The sequence below is a fragment of the Diceros bicornis genome, chromosome 4 (assembly GCF_020826845.1).
Source record: "Diceros bicornis minor isolate mBicDic1 chromosome 4, mDicBic1.mat.cur, whole genome shotgun sequence".
NCBI classification, from domain to species: Eukaryota; Metazoa; Chordata; class Mammalia; order Perissodactyla; family Rhinocerotidae; genus Diceros; species Diceros bicornis.
In genome coordinates this window covers 71,667,927-71,683,863 of record NC_080743.1, presented here as the reverse complement: position 1 = coordinate 71,683,863, position 15,937 = coordinate 71,667,927, and positions in this window count along the sequence as shown.

The window sequence follows — 15,937 nt, the reverse complement described above, 5'->3', positions numbered from 1 at the left end:
TTTTTCCTCTTGATTGGCAGGCTTTCCTTAAGTATTTTATATATTACACCTTTGAAAGCTGTAGATGTTACAAGTTACCTTCTCCCAGTCTAAAACCACTTACTAACTTGAACAGAATCTTTAATTTTGATGTAGTCAAATCCATCCATTTCTAACTTTCTGGTTTGCAATTCTGGAGTCTTGTTGGAGAAACCTCCTTCATCCCAGGTCTCAAAGATGTTGTCTCATGCATGTGGGGAATTAAACTAACAGACTCAAGGAGCCGAGTGAAGATCAAAGTACCTGCTTCGGAAGTGACAGATTTGGACTGGAGAACGTGACGGGCCTCCCTACTCTCCTTTCTTCCTGAATTAAAGATGTCCAGGTCCACAGTACAGGGATTTACCCACTCTCTCCCAGGTGAAGAAGCTGGAGAGTGGGCACCTCCTGTGGTGACAGTGGCCCTGCTCGAGGGTTCATCCCAGGGGTCCTGGGAGCTCACGGCTCACTGCCCGTGAACACATGCAGGTCCAGGCAGCAAGTCAGGTCTTTGCTGATCCACCTCGCCCACGGGGAACCGTGGCTGAGCGAATGTCTGCTCTTCCCACTCTCACAATCAGACGAGTCACTTTGTCTCCCATGAGGAGGAGCAAGTGACAGGGCAGAGAGGGAAGCAAACAGTTTCTTCCAGTGCTTCTGTCTCTGGTGGAGACGCAGAAGCCTTTCATCTTTGGGCTGAGACGGAAACGTGAGATTAGGAAGAGAAGAAAAGTGTAGCCATTCCTTTCACTAGATAATCTGAATATCTTCAATTACATTTGAAGAGAATGAGGCTCAGAGAGATTGAGTAACTGACCGTGGCCACACAGCAAGTAGTGAAGCCAGAATTCAAAACCAGTCTCTAGAATCTTTCTGACTCTAGAAACAAGCTTTTAATTTCTCCTCCCATCACCCCAAACTGAAGTATGGCCTCTGATCCCCTCCATGCTCTATCTCCCTCAAATCCTAGACTCCCAGATGTTGGAGCTTCAGTGGTCACTTCTCACAGTGGCCAGATCTTACTGCTGGGAACATAGAGACCCAGGGAGCAAAGGGACTTGTCCAACGCTGCCAGTAAGTTAGAGGCAGAGGATATGGATCTTCCAAATGGTTGATGAAGAGTTCTGCCTCATTGCTGGATGCTTTTAGTCTTGATCTTCTGTTTCGAAGAGGACCAATGTAAACAGCAGAGACCCAACTCAAACTGGCTTAAGAGAAAAAGGGAATGTCTCACAAAACAGAAAAGTCTAAAGACTGGGCCAGCTCCAGGCACAGCATGGCCCAGGCACCCGGATGGTGCTTCAGGACTCCCTGTGCCATCTCTTGAGTGTGCTTTTCCCTCTGTTGGAGCCATTTTTGGCAAGCTTGACCAAAGATGACTACCAGGAGCATTATGTTGGCATTCTTGCTGGCCAGTGACCTGAGCCAAAAGAGAAGAGAGCTCCTCTCTCCCATATTCCAGCAGAAATCCTGGAGCAGGTGTTCACAACCTCCAACTGGTTGGAACTGAGTCCCAGGTACACCTGTGGAGATGATGGTGGGAACAGCAACCTCTGAATCACATAAGCTGAGAATGGGATGGGGGCGTTTCCTGAATGAAAGGAAATGAAAACTGAGGTGGGGTCACCAGAGGAGGTGGGAATGGATGTTAGAGGCAAAAAAGCAAGATGTCAACACAACTGGCAAATTTAACCTGCAGTCTCATGTGTGTATTTCTCTATTACTGCCTCTACCTTACTCCCAGGCAAGCTATTCTGCACGCACACGGTGTGCCAGACACAAGGGTGGGAGTTTTATGCACATTACCTCGTTTTATCTTCAATGCACTTCTACGAGGTGGTACCACCTTGATCCCCATTTTAATGATGAGGATATCAAAGCTCAATGAAGTTATATAACTAATTCAAGGTCACATAGCTAGTAAGGGACAGATCCCAAACTCAAACTCAGGAATGCCTTAACTTACATCACGTACCTTTCACCACTACCCTCTGTTGCAAATAAGGCAGCTATTCCCAGGGATGGAAGACTGCCTGCCTTTTGCAGATAATATAACATAAGACCCCGCTCCAACCTCCACCAAGCTGTAGAACAGAAAGCACAAATCCACACTTTCATTGCCTATGATTTCTTTCTTGAAATTCTGGATTTCCGCTCCGTTCACAGATACTTCCTCCCTTGGAAAAAGCTGACCACCCACGTGAGAGCTGATATTATAAGGGGACAGCTGTTTTGGGGTCCACAGCCAGAGATATGCTTTATTTGTTTTTCAGCTGAAGAAGGATATTATCCCCCAAGTTGTCTGAATCCAAACTGGCTAAACCACTTTTGTTCAAACTTTCCAAGCAATTTCATCCCTGGGGTGGAAACAGAGCGTGGAATGATTTGGAGCAAAAGGACAATTTTTGGACAATTATGAGTGAGTGAAAACAGGAGGTTATAATGGATGTTGTCTTTCAACCCTTAACTCCAGCATTTTGTAACCAAGAATTCTGTCTCTCCTAGGTTTTGGTGGTGGGAGTGTAACGCTGAGCAATTGTCTGGTACTGCTTCTAGATGTATATTTCAATAATTAGAAACAGTGACGGTGACTCAGGAGCCTGTCAGTTGGGTTGCAGAGCACCAATTTACATAAGAAAAAAAGGGAAAAATGTTGGAAGTATGTACAGATAAAAATTGTACAAAAATTAACAAATATTCCATATATATTTGAAAAGTGACTTGTATTCCTCCTTTCAAAGTTGCATTGTCAAATAACTAATATAAATAAGTCCTATATGAGGAATGAGCTGGAGGCAAAGTTGAAATTTTTCAGTAATGACGAGAAAGCAAAATCTCTTACTTCAAGGCGTGCAGTCGATGGAAGGAGACAGTGTGGTTTATTAGCAAGTTAGGTGACACAACTAGGAAGCTAATTTGTCTGCAACAATGTATTTTGAAATTTGGTCCAAGATGGGATCAGACATGTTCCAATATCCTCGAAGAGCTTTAAAAGCTGGAAAGCACCCAGCTGTTGTCCATGACTTAGACACAGGCTTGCTGGAGGCAGAGGAAGGCTTTTTGGAGAGTCCCTTCCAACTCAATGATTTCTCAGGGCTGTTCCATCTTACAGTGGGTGCATAACATGGAGCATGTGGAGAGTCTTGCACACATACTCACTTATACGCACACACACACACACACACACACGCACACGCACGCACACACGCACAGAATGTAATGTAGCCATTTAGGCAGCAAGGCTGCTGTGGGATGTAATAGAAGACAGAATAGAAGGCAGAGATAGAAATAGGAAATTTCCCCACAGCCTGGAAGAGGGCTGGATTTGGTCAACTAGTAGAAGCGTTTTCTACTCATCTGTGACTGCATCCATCACAGCAGCTGTAGGCATCACAGCCACTGGTTTCTTTCCTGGATCTGTCCAGGGCAGATGAAGCCAGGTAGCAAGTAGGATGCTGACTCTTGGACCTGCATGTGCCACACTGCTCCATTCTTGGGATTATTCTGTGAGCAGACATGGCTGAGGCCTGGCACACTGTTTGGCACATAACCTGCTCTGTAAGTGTCTGCTGAGTGAATAAATGACACCTCTCAGACCAGGGTTAAGGGCTCTGGCCTGGGCTGTCCCAAATCTTCAATATGGAGTCTGAACACTAAGGGCGTCTGCTTCTCCAGGGAGTATTGAACGATGGAGTGTTGGAGCTGGGAGCAAAAAGACTGTCTACACATTGAACATCATGTGCCCTGGGGGAGGAGCCCCTCAAACCTCCCCCAGGTGCTGACAAGAGGTGCCTTGAACATGCCTATTCTTTGTACCCAAGGGGCTGGCCAAAGCACATGCCATTAACAGAGGGGGCCAGAAGGACCAGGTGCTCACCTCAGACTTGGCCCCGATGCTCAGCATTAGGTGGGCCTTCTGAGAAGTTTAAAAAATCAATATTCACGGAACATCTACTATATGCAGAACAGACATTTACTCTATGTGAAATTCTATGCCAAGTTGCTGGGCGACGCACAAAGTATGATTCTATTTATGCAAAAAATAACTGTATGTGGGGTTATCTGGTATATATAAATGCATAGAAAAAAGATAGGAAGGATGCATTCTGTTAACGATGGTGACCTCGGGGAGCAGAGTGGAATTAGAGGCGGTATAAAGTGCACTCTTACTTTTCACTCATTTTCTCTACCTCTTTTCACAAAGAGCATGTATTCATGTATCACTTCTGAAATTTTTCAGAACATGCATCATTTCTTACCTTTAAACATATATAAATGTATACATATTTGTTTATTTTCTGTCTCTCTCATGAGGACAAGGATGATTTGGCATCTGTTTTGTTTACCATTGTATCCCCAGAACCTACAGCAGTGTCTGGCACAGAACAAGCATTCAATATATATTTAGTGATCCCATGAATGAATTATTTATAAAATAAAAAGTTGAAAAAATCTATGTGCTCCAAATGGTGGGCTTAAATATCTAGCATAGAGACTGGCTCATGCTAAATACTTAACATGTGGATTTATTTATTTATTTATTTATTTTTTGTGAGGGAGATCAGCCCTGAGCTAACATGCATGCTAATCCTCCTCTTTTTGCTGAGGAAGACCGGCTCTGAGCTAACATCTATTGCCAATCCTCCTCCTTTTTTTCTTTTCCCCAAAGCCCCAGTAGATAGTTGTATGTCATAGTTGTACATCCTTCTAGTTGCTGTATGTGGGACGCGGCCTCAGCATGGCCGGAGAAGCGGTGCGTGGGTGCGCGCCCGGGATCCAAACCCAGGCCTCCAGTAGGGGAGCACGCACACTTAACCGCTAAGGCACAGGGCCGACCCAACATGTGGATTTAAATTAAATACCTTGGTGTAAAAGGCTTGGTGCCTGCATTTAGAGGTTGTAAAATCCAGACATCCACGCTTATAACCATGTTACAAAACAGACTGTGGAAAGTGGAATAAAGAAGTATAAGCAAAGAGTGAAGGGGCTTAGAAAAGGGAGCTGTAGCTTCCATCAGAGGTAATCAGAGCAGGCTTCGTGAAGAAGGTGAGGTCTGAGAAGGACTTTGAGAGATGATATAGTAGTTTCCTGGGTCTGCCCTAGCAAATTACTACAATCTTCAGAAATTTATTCTCTCACAGTTCTGGAGGCTCGAAGTCTCAAATCAAGGTGTTGGCAGGGCTATGCTTCCTCCAGAGGCTCCAGGAGAGAACCTGTGCCTTGCCTCTTCTAGCTTCTCGTGGCTGCCTAGCATTCCCTGGAGTTTCTTGGCTTGTGGCTGCATCACTCCAGTGTCTGCCTCCATCCCCACATCGCCTTCTCCTGTGCGTGTGTCTGTCTAATCTTCCCCCGCCTCTCTCTTATAAGGATACATGTAATTGCACTCAGGGCGCACCTAGATAATCCAGGATAAACTGTTCTCTCAAGATTCTTAACTTAATCACATCTTTGCCATATAAGATGATATTCACAGGTTCTGAGGATTAGGAAATGAATATATCTTTGCAGGGGGGCATTTTTTCTGCCTAACATAGATGGAGAGGACCTTGAAGCGTAGAGAAGAGAAAAAAGATGTTCTAGGTGGAGAGATTAACATATCCCGGGCACTGGGGCAGGAAATCATGAGTCATGCTCAAGGACTAGAAGATGGTCTGTTCAGCGGAAACCTATATATTTAAATGAGAGGAGTGGGCCGGCCCCGTGGCTTAGCGGTTAAGTGCGCGCCCTTCGCTGCTGGCGGCCCGGGTTCAGATGCCGGGCGCCCACCCAGGCACCGCTTCTCCGGCCATGCTGAGGCCGAGTCCCACATGCAGCAACTGGAAGGATGTGCAGCTATGACATACAACTATCTACTGGGGTTTTGGGGGGAAAAAAATAAATAAATAAAATTACAAAAAAAAAAATGAGAGGAGTGGGCAAATCCATTTCTCAGCATATAACCAGTGGAATTGAAAACAGGGGCTCAAACAGATATTTGTATGTTAATGTTCATTGCAGCATTATTCACAATAGCCAAAATGTGGAAACAACCCAAGTGTCCATTAACAAATAAATAAATAGAACATGGCATATCCATACAATGGAAAATTACTAAGCTATAAGAAGGAATGAAGTTCTGATACATGCTACAACATGGATGAACTTTTAAAATATCATCTAAGTGAAAGTAGCCAGACACAAAAGAACAAATATTATACGATTCCACATATATGAAATATCTAGAATAGGAAATTCATAGAGACAGAAAGTAGATTAGAGGTTACAGGGGCTAGGGAATTGGGGAAAGTTATTGTTTAATGATTATAGAGTTTCTGCTTGGGGTGATGAAAAAGTTTTGGAAATAGATAGTGGTGATGGTTGCACAACGTTGTGAATGTAGTTAATGTCACTGAATTGTACACTTAAAAATGGTTACAATGTACATGTCATTATATATTTGTCCAAACCCATAGAATGTACAACACCAAGAATGAATCCTAATGTAAACTACGGACTCTGGGTGATAATCATGTGTCAGTGTAGGTTTATCAATTATAACAAATGTACCACTCTGGTGAGGGAAATTGATAATGGGGGAGACTGCACATGTATTGGGGGGCAGGGTGCATATGGGAACACCCTGTACTTTGTACTCAATTTTTATGTGGGCCAAAAACTCTGAAATATAAAGTCTATTTAATAAAAAAAAGCTTACAATGGCAAATTTTATGTTATATATATTTTACTACAATGAAAAAAAGGAGGAAAAAAAAGGAGGAATGGGTTTTATGGTTGAATGGGAGGTGGGTATGAGTGCAAGCTGAGGGAACTGGAGTAGATAATGGGGTCCCTACCCAGAGCTCTCCCCAAGGTCCACACAGAGCTGTGTCCCTCACTGGGCATTTCCCTCGGCTGTAGGAAGCTGCCTTACCCAAGCTTATGCCCCCATCCAGAGGGCAGATTGCAACCAATAACTGGCTGATGTCTGGACTCTCTTGCCTCAATTCGGGACCACTCTACAAAGCCCTCCCAGCTCCAGAACTCCCCATAAGATTGGCAGAGGCCTCAGTTACCATCACATGTGGGCCAGCTTCTCCCTCTGGCCCACCCTGCCTTCCTCACCCATTACAGATCTATCTCCCAAGAGTCCTCCCCTGTAAATCTCTGCATGTAGCTCTCCCACCTAAAGTCTGTTTCCAGAGGCCCTAGCCTACAAGAGGAACAATGGGGAATTTTGTTTAGTTTTTTTAATTTAGGGCAGCAGGATGAGAGGTGTGACTTAGGGAGATCCTCTGGGCAGAACCACATATGATTAGTTGCAGGAGGAGAAAGCAGAGGCAGGGAGGGATCCCATCAGAGCAGGAGGAAGGAAGAACCTGAAGTAGGATGTTGGCAGGAAAAGAGAGAGAAAGCACAAAAGAATAGAGGCAGAATTGGCAGACGAGGGCAGTCAGCTGGATGCAGGTTGTGAGGTGGCACTGAGATTCCGGGCCTGGGCCACTGGCAGTGGTGGTGTTGACAGACATGGGGCATGCGGGGCAGGACAGGGTTTGGAGTGAGAGGATAACGAATTTGAGATGCTGCTAGCGCATCATGGCACACGGGCGGGGGAAGAGAGGCCACCATGGTGGGAGGGCTCCCTCAGGATGAGAATGGAGGCTCAGGACAGATCTCTGGGGAATGTCCACATCTGAGGAGAAGTAACCAGTGAAGGAGGTGATGAAAAAGCATATCCACCCAGAGAAGCCGAAGGGAGAAGCTGAGCAAGAGTTTCTGATTCTGCGGTGAGAACCAGAGAGACCGTGGGTGTGTTTCTGGATGTCCTCATGCATTAGCAACTTTCCCCATGTAGAACAAAGGTGGTGTGTCCCTGGTTGGAGGAGAATCTTGCTCCTGAACATTTATCCCTTAACCACTCTTCAGCTATTCTCCTACACTCCACTCATCCATGCCCCCCAGGTTCTGGAGGTCTGTGCAATTTGAAACCCAGACTACCATCCTGGGTTTGACCCCATAGAAGTCATTCCAGGGCCGGCCCCGTGGCTTAGCGGTTAAGTGCGCGCGCTCCGCTACTGGTGGCCTGGGTTCGGGTCCTGGGCGCGCACCGAGGCACCGCTTCTCCGGCCATGCTGAGACCACGTCCCACATACAGCAACTAGAAGGATGTGCAACTATGACATACAACTATCTGCTGGGGCTTTGGAGGGGGGTGGAAAGGAGGAGGATTGGCAATAGATGTTAGCTCAGAGCCGGTCTTCCTCAGCAAAAAAGAGGAGGATTAGCACGGATGTTAGCTCAGGGCTGATCTTCCTCACAAAAAAAACAAAAAAATAAGAAGTCATTCCAGGCCCCATAGAAGCCACAAATACATATCTGTAATAATAAATATCCAGCCCAATCACTGCAAACTATAATCCTAAAACCTATTACTCTCATTTCCCATTGAAATATCACCACAAAATGATAACTTATCATTATCCTTTCCAGACAGGGCCATTTTGGTGAAACTATTTCTGGAGATACTATTTTATTGTTCAGTGATATTTATACAAAGATCTTTAAAACAAAATGTTCTTATCCTTTCAGAGCTAGGAAACATTTGCCTTTCTACACTCTGATATATTTTCTCTTATAGGCAACCAATGGCACTGTAATATAGCCTAGTTCCTATTTTCACATCGGCAGCTGGGATGCTCAGGGTCAAGTTTTGCACTAGATTGCAGGAACACCTTACATTTGGTTTTCTGGCACAATAATTCTTATTCCTCACCTTCACCCTAGCCTTCTTCAATACCTGCCCCTTGGCTTCCTTCCTTTCTCTTAACAGTTTGATGGGTAACAGTGTCATTTATCGTATGTCTTTTCAAATCCTTTTTGGAAGTTGGCAAGAGGTAGAAACTAAATAAGTGGGATGCTGAAGGCAGACTTCGGTACCATGGTGGGCAGACGATTGAGTTATTTGGGGCCATGGGCTTCTTCAATGCTTCTCAAATCACACCACAGAGGTAGTGTGCAAGACTGTGTGCAAAACCTAAACCTGCTTGGCAGTGTGCAGCGTGGAGCAGTTGGAGGTTGCTAAGCCAGCAAGAGGAGCAAAGGCAGCCAGTGGATACCAAAGTACCTTCAGGCAAGAGAGACTGGCCTTGAAGAGAAAGACCACGCTGCTGCCACCGCCCTGGGTGTTCCTTGTGTGGCTCAGGATTCGCAGAGAGGGCTGAGGAGCCAGATGAGGCTTTTTCTCTGTTATCTTAAGCAGCCCGCCTGTGTTGATGACGAAGGTGTTAGCCTTTGGATGCCTTAATTGGATGGCTAATTTGCAGCGATTCCACTAGCCTCCTAGGAACCGGAATGTGCTCATCCACCAGAGCAGCCACATGCCTTTCCTTCTGCTGTGGAGTCTGGCACTAGGGCCAGGCAAGTACCCAGCAGTCTGGCTGTAGCACAGCAGTCAAGAGGCTACCCTGAGTTCTGCCAAGAGGCTGCGAGGCAGCTGGAGGTCTTCTCTGCTGGTTCCCTGGCATTGCTGTAGTTTCTCCTCCAACCAAGCCCACAGCTAACGCCGCTGGTGTCAGGATGACAACGCAAAGGGGACGGGGGTCCTGGAGCAGGGTTCTATTGAGATCCAGATCCGAAGAAGCTTTGGAGGTTGGGTGACTAGTTCTGTGTAGACCATGAAAGCACGGCCGGGTGGATGGGATTCTAGAGTGAGGGCAATGTCCAAGGCAGGAGCACAAGGCTCCTCTTCAGGTTGAAACCTCTCTGGCCTAGAAGCACCACCTTCCATGCAAGTTTAGGGGCTGTCTCCAGGAAGCCTTCTGCTTACCAACCTTCCCAGCCCCACCAGCTCTTTGTACCCAGAAAGGGAGGCCTTATTTACAATGGCATCGCTTAAGAAATGGATTTGGAACCCCTAGGAATCCCACCGTTCCTCTGGAGCCTCTGACTTTGAGTGGCTTCTGGAGTTCTGGCGGAGGCCTCAGACACGTTTCTCCCAGAGGTCTGAGGCGGTCTGTGGAAGTGGCTAAAACACCCTTGACTAAAACAGACCCTAGCAGTGCTCATCTGGCGGCCACTGAAATAACGAAAGGTGTCCTAGAATGATCTAGTCTAGTGACACCCAAATCTGCTGGTGCATCAAAGTCCTTTCAAAAGCCTTTGAAAACTATGGAGGCCTGTGCACTGCTCCCGACCCACTGAATCAGACTCTCCGAGGGTGGCTGGATATTTGTCTTTGTAAAGCTCCCCAGGTGATGCTCATGTGAAGGCAGGGTCGACGTCCAAGATGCTGATTCCACATCTGGGCGCTGGGCCCAGAAAGGTGACTCACCAAGGCTGGCCCAGCCAGGCCTGGAACCCAAGTCTCCCAGGACCCCGTCCAACTTTTCATCACCCGTGACTGTCAGGCTGCCCTGGCCGAGACCTGCACGCCCACCCCCACGGCGCCCTCGGGGCCCTCCTGACCTTACTCAGCCACACAGCCTGCTTTTCCACGTGTCGTGCTGTGCCTGCTCTTTAGTCTGCTTTTTGGGGGGGAAAAAAGTATTTATTTGTCTCTCTGATTCACTCATTAAATCATAAAGCCTATGAGGCCACAGACAACAACAAATCAAACTCTAAGTCATAGTTCCAGAACAAGGGCTGCAGGCCCCACAGGGGCTGGAGACACATGAACGTTGAGTCTTTTCCAGAGTAGGAGACATCGTAGTATAGAGGGGAGGGGATCAGCTCTGGAATCGGTTTTTGAGTCTGAGCTTTGAATCCTGGCCTCTCTGGGCTTCAGTTTCTTCCAGTGTAAAATGTGACTCATAAAGTTACAGTGTGATCACATGGGTTAACGTATGTGAAAGCACCCGCTTTATTAGGTGTACGATATTAGTCAGGATAGGCTAGGTTTGCTGATGTAACAAGGAACCTCAAAATCTCAGTGCATAAAACAAAGCTTTATTTCTCCCACACACTACATGCTCAAGGTGGGGATGGTAGAAGGCGGGACTCTGTTGATGGTAAACACTGTGGGACCCAAGCTGACAGAATCTCTGCTACCATCTCAACATCAGACTTCAGGGTTCACAGTGGCAGGGAAAGCAAACATGGAGAATCACACACTGGCTCTAAAATATTCTCCCCCAGAAGCAATGTATATCATCCCATTCACATTTCATTGGCCAAAGCAAGCTGCAAGGACATATCTAAATTTGAGGAACGCATGCTCAGAAGGAGAAGAGAATCAGAAACTGGTGAGCAATGTCCATCACTCTACGTAAGGACTTGGGACTTCCAGGTGGCAGAAAGGGACATTACCGCACTAAGACTAGAGCCCAGACTTCTGGGCTCCCTTCCGAGGTCAAATCTTGTTCCCCCTGTCCTGCAGCTGCCAATGGACAGTTTTCTGTTGCATGAACTCTTTTCCCTTCTGAGTCATTTGCCTTTCTTCTAGTCAAATACTGAAAAGAAACATTTCCAATGGGTTACAAAAATGTCTGAGCGAATAGAATGACATTCCATTGTCAAGCCTTCCAGGGCAAGGATTGTTCCTTCTTTCAGGGTTCATAACTCCTGTCATATTTCTAAATGGCTTATGCTTGTCAGCAATAGTACTTCCTCCGTAAACAATGGAATTTGAGGTATGACTTGCAAAAGATATATCATTCTTCAATACATGCTTTTGACTTGGGGGTGTAAGTTTACATTCTGGGCCCCTGAGCAGTCATTTGCAAAGAGTTCTCTTTCAGCCAGCCTCCTCCGGAAGCATCTTCACCATTCTCCGTGGGGGAGCCCTGGATTTTGGGGGTGTCACAGCTCTGCAGAAGCTGTTCAGACAGCAGGTCCACTGAAACACTGATCCGTTAAAATAAAATTAAAGAGCTCAGGGGAAAGAGGGAGAGATTCAGCACCTGAGCCTCATCCAGCTGACATAAAATCCTTCCCTAGGAACCAAAAACACACCTGGAAGTTCTTTAAGTGACTGATTGTATATGCAAATTATATTCAGCTCCCGCTGTGACTCAGGTTCCGTTCTAGGCTTCAAGATTCAGCCATGAGTAAAACCATGTCCTGCTCTCATGGAGTTTACATTCTGGGGAAGGAATAGAAAAACAAACAAGGAAACCCACAGGTAAAGAATTCTATTTTAGGTAGAGTATATGATGAAAATAATGCAAAGTAAGGAGGAGAGAGCATGACCTGTGTTGGAGAGGGGGATTGTTATTTTAGATTGAGTGGCCAGGAAAGACTTTTCTGAAGAAGAAACAACTATTCAGAAACGTGAATGAAGAGAACAGGCTAGTTAAGCTGAGATATGCCAGAATATTCTATTCAGAGGGTGTGTGTGTGTGTGTGTGCGCGCGCGCATGCATGTGTATGTAAGTAGCAATGTCCACAGGCAGGGCCGGTTATAGGCTCTCATGTTTTGTGCAGGTTGGTACATACTTGGGGAGCCAGGTTAAGCATGCCATACAGACAAGGGTAACAGCAAGTGTAAAGCCCCTGAGGCAGGAAGTAGCTTGGCTTGTTTGAGGAGCAGCAAGAAGGTAACAGTGACCTGGTGACCTAGTGAGCAAGAGGAGGAGAGGTAGGAGATGAAGGGCCACATTAAGATTGGCCCTGTTATCCAACGTAAGAGTCAAATTCTGAGGCACGACAATACAGCTCTTTTCAAAGCCCACCCTGACCTTCATCACCCACACCACCACTCTGCTGTACAAAAGGGCACAGTTGCAGTAATCTCGCCTACAACTGAGGAGATGCTGGTCATCACGGCTGTGGGGTTCTGAGCAGGACAGAACCGAGCTCCATGATGAGGCTCCCAAGGCAGTTTAGCATCGCTCTGTAGCTGGTCTGGGAAGAGGATGGATCCTCCTTCCCATCCTGCTCACTTCTACCCACCCCACTCCACCACCCAGCCTTAGAATCCTCAGGATTTTTGAATCTATTTTACTTTTGGGAAGTCTCTAAGGCTCTTCATGAGTCCTTCTAAGAGCCTGAGGGATCTGAGGGAAAGAGAGGATCCTCTCCCTGATTGTGGGACCCTGGAACTTGGTAAGTGGGGGGCTCTGGGAGCTTCCAGCAAAAAGTCCTACTGGTCAGCCCTGAGGTGGAACAGGAGTTCAGAAAACAAGCTCCTCCCTGCCCAGCTCATCCACGTCCACCATCTGCTCACGGCGCTCCATCGCCCCCGGAATTGTTTTTCTTGGCATTCCAGGGTAGTAGGTCACGTTAGATTCTTTTCTTTCAAACATTCTCCTGACATCAAAGTGAAAGAGATGTAAGGTAAAAAGAAATAAATCGGGGAGGATTCTGCATGTTTCACAACTGCTTTCATGTCCGGGATGTGCAGGAATGCCGGGGTGGGCACAGATTCCGTTATCTCCCCCTGTTCAAGGAAGCGTGGTGGGTGGGAGTGTCGGGTCCAAATGCAGAAATGATCTGGACAGATAGCAGGGCAGCGGGCTGCATGAAAGCAAGAGTCAAGGGCAAGATTTTTCAAATTGAGATAGCGTGGCGGATAACACAGGGCTTAGACTGAGCAATAAAACATTCAGCCTGGTGGGAGGCGGCTCAATGGCAGGAGGAACGCGGAGTGACAGGGAGTGTCGATAGAGAGGGCTCTATTGCTTACGTGTGACCTATGGCAGGGCACAGCCCCTGCTGCAGTCCTAGTTTTCTCACCTGCAGAGTGACATCTTTCAATGTGGCATTCCCATGTCTCAGATCTTCCTGAATACGTCTGACTTGGGGACAATTTATTGTCTTCCAAAATAGCAAATGGCTAACTAAAGAACTAAAAGCAGTATTATTTTCATAGCTTAGCCTTGGTCCTTGAGCTTCAGAAGTTTACAGGCTGATGGAGAGGATGGTAGGAGCGTGTGCCAGACATTGTAAAAGCCTGAAGCAAGGCATTGGGAAGAGGCACCTGACATGTTCAGTAAAGAAGGGTCTCGAAGAGAGGTTTGCTGGAGTAAGCTGTAGAGGAACTCTCTGGGAACACTCCACAGAGGAGGAAACTTTTAGGAGAGGGAGGCATTGGCGCTGGTGGAAAGAAGCCTGGTGAACAGTCCGATTATCACATCTGAGGGGAGGGAGGGTATCGCCCATGTCTGTGGTCCTGAATAAGCCCATTACAGCATTGGCACACAGGGCTCAATACAAGTTTGATTTTTAAAAATTTCTCTCTCTCTCCTTCTTTTGAATGAAATTTATACACTTTTTATTAAGTGCAAACTTGGCAGTATGCCTCAAAAAACTTCAAAATGGTCAAACTCTGTCACCCAAAAGTCCTATCTTTAGGAATATATTCCAAGGACATAGTCAGGGCTAACAAGTACCATTAATTGAGTCTATGTTCCAGGCACGGCCAGAACTGTTTCAATATATTACTGTATTTTGTTCTCACGTAACCCTCTATGGAAGATAGTTTTATCACCCTCTCGTGTGTGAGAAAAATGAGACCTAGGAAAATTTAGTAAATTTGCCTAAAGTTATCGTAAGCAAGTGTTATAGCCAGGATTTGAATCCAGGTCTGAGTGATTCAAAAGCCTATTCCCAACCTCCACAATTTTCTCCCTGTTTAGGGACAAACACAATGATTTCCATTTTATTTTATTTTATTTTATTTATTTATTTATTTATTTTTGTGAGGAAGATCAGCCTTGAGCTAACATCTGTGCTAATCCTCCTCTTTTTGCTGAGGAAGACCAGCTCTGAGCTAACATCTATTGCCAATCCTCCTCCTTTTTTTTTTTTTCCCCAAAGCCTCAGTAGATAGTTGTATGTCATAGCTGCACATCCTTCTAGTTGCTGTATGTGGGACGCGGCCTCAGCACAGCCTAAGAAGCGGTGCGTCGGTGCGGACCCAGGATCCGAACCCGGACTACCAGTGGCAGAGCACGCGCACTTAACCGCTAAGCCACGGGGCCGGCCCCACAATGATTTCTGTATAAGGATGGATTAAACCAATTATGGTTCATAAGTCAACTATTATGAAGACATGAAAAATAATGTAGAGGGGCTGGCCCCGTCGCTTAGCGGGTAAGTGCGCGTGCTCCGCTACTGGCGGCCCGGGTTCGGATCCCAGGCATGCACCGACGCACCGCTACTCCAGCCATGCTGAGGCCGCGCCCCACATATAGCAACTAGAAGGATATGCAACTATGACACACAACTATTTACTGGGGCTTTGGGGAGAAAAAAAGGAGGAGGATTGGCAATAGATGTTAGCTCAGAACCGGTCTTCCTCAGCAAAAAGAGGAGGGTTAGCAGGATGTGAGCTCAGGGCTGATCTTCCTCACAAAAAAAAAAAAAGAAAAGAAAAATAATGTAGAACACTTCAATGCCATGGAAAACTATTTACCATATATTATGTTAAGTAAAAAATAGGTTATGAAATATTGTGTGCAACATGAGCCTAATTTTATGAAAAAATATGACAGTAGTAAGGTGCTTATAAAATAAAATGTTGATATGTGTTATGTGTTAATATTGGAATTATGGATGATGTTTATTTTCTTATTTATGCAATCTGTAGTTTCAAAATTTTTTCAAAAGAAATGGCATGGCTTTTTTAATCAGAGAAAAGTAAGAAATATTACAAAACCGTTTGCTTTTTATTATAAAATTAATACCTGCTTAGTATTGAAATTTTGGAAATGACCTAAAAGTAGAAGGAAGGAAACAGTTACCCTAATCTCGATACTTAGCTGTCCAGGGACAACTATTTTTGTGTATTTCCTTTCAGTTTTTCGTCTGTGCGTAGTCTGTTTATTGGTTTATTGGTTTATTTTACATAGTTGTGCTCTGGTTTAAATATGAGTTATGTTGCCTTAGTGGCACTTGGGAACAAGAAAATTTCATTTCCTGTTTAACTGTCTTCCTCACTTCACTGTACAATCTGTGAGGGCGGAAATGATTTTTTTCTTGTTCCTGACTGTATTTGCAGCCCTTA